This window comes from Tamandua tetradactyla, chromosome 4, assembly GCF_023851605.1.
Source record: "Tamandua tetradactyla isolate mTamTet1 chromosome 4, mTamTet1.pri, whole genome shotgun sequence".
NCBI classification, from domain to species: domain Eukaryota; kingdom Metazoa; phylum Chordata; class Mammalia; order Pilosa; family Myrmecophagidae; genus Tamandua; species Tamandua tetradactyla.
The window spans coordinates 131,063,899-131,064,894 of record NC_135330.1 but is presented as its reverse complement, the minus strand read 5'-3'; the positions used below and the strand labels follow the sequence as shown (position 1 = coordinate 131,064,894).

Sequence of the window (996 nt, the reverse complement as noted above, 5' to 3'; positions counted from 1 at the left end):
CAGTCTTTAATTACTCTAGAGTGCTTTTCAATGTCTTAGGATAAGAGGCTTAAAACATTTGCAATTTCTAATGATTAGGCCTTTTGATGCTAGTCTCATTCAACATGAAAAATTAAGAAACAAGCATTTTATGTGAAACTGTGACCTCATCTTGATCATAATTTTATTCTTTCATAACTTAAAATATTTTATATAAAACAGTGTTACAGTGCTCACTTCGGCAGCACATATACTAAAATTGGAACGATACAGAGATCAGCATGGCCCCTGCGCAAGGATGACACGCAAATTCATGAAGCGTTCCATTTAAAAAAAAAAAAGGTCTTATAGTTGAGAGAAAGTATACAATTTTGAGGTTGTGATCTGATCAAAAAAGGTTTTTCTATTAATTATGAATAATAGGTTAATAACAAAATACCTAATATAGCAGGTGATTCACAGAAAACCAGCCCATAGCTTAAATATTCGAACTCCTTATGCCAGATCAACAGTGCACCTCATGGAAAGACTGAGCACTTAAGGAAAAGAGGAATGAGACAATAGTTACCTCTACCAGCAAAATATGCCTCAAATGGCACGAGTTACTGATCCTACTAATTCCTTCAGGAAATTGGGCTGTCATTCCATTTTTAAAGCACTTGGTATAAAATGAAATTTTTCCTCATCATTTTTTACTAGGAAATGGCATAATATTGAATATTTTAGACATATACATGGATATTTGTTGTATAATATTGAATATATTATGCATGAGTACATATTTGTATCTGTGTATAGCTATGAAAATCTACTAAATCAACAGAAACTGAATATGAAATTTTGTAATTTTGCTTCCACATTTTCAGGAAGTACATTTTGATAATTTTTAAGCTATAATCTGCATACAAGCATAGGCCATGTTTAAAAATGGTTTACAGGGATAGCGTCCTCTTAGTAATAGAACAAAATAAAATGAATTTCAAACTCTTGCTAGCTTTTGCTTTCAACTTGAGGTAT

At 31.7% G+C, this 996-nt stretch overlaps 1 non-coding gene across 1 annotated transcript; it reads left to right on the top strand.

The window, feature by feature from the left end:
* Positions 1-208: 208 nt before the first annotated feature.
* On the top strand, positions 209-312 carry LOC143681841 (U6 spliceosomal RNA). Its single transcript, XR_013174897.1, has one exon. It is a non-coding gene; the product is annotated as a U6 spliceosomal RNA (small nuclear RNA).
* Positions 313-996: the final 684 nt, after the last annotated feature.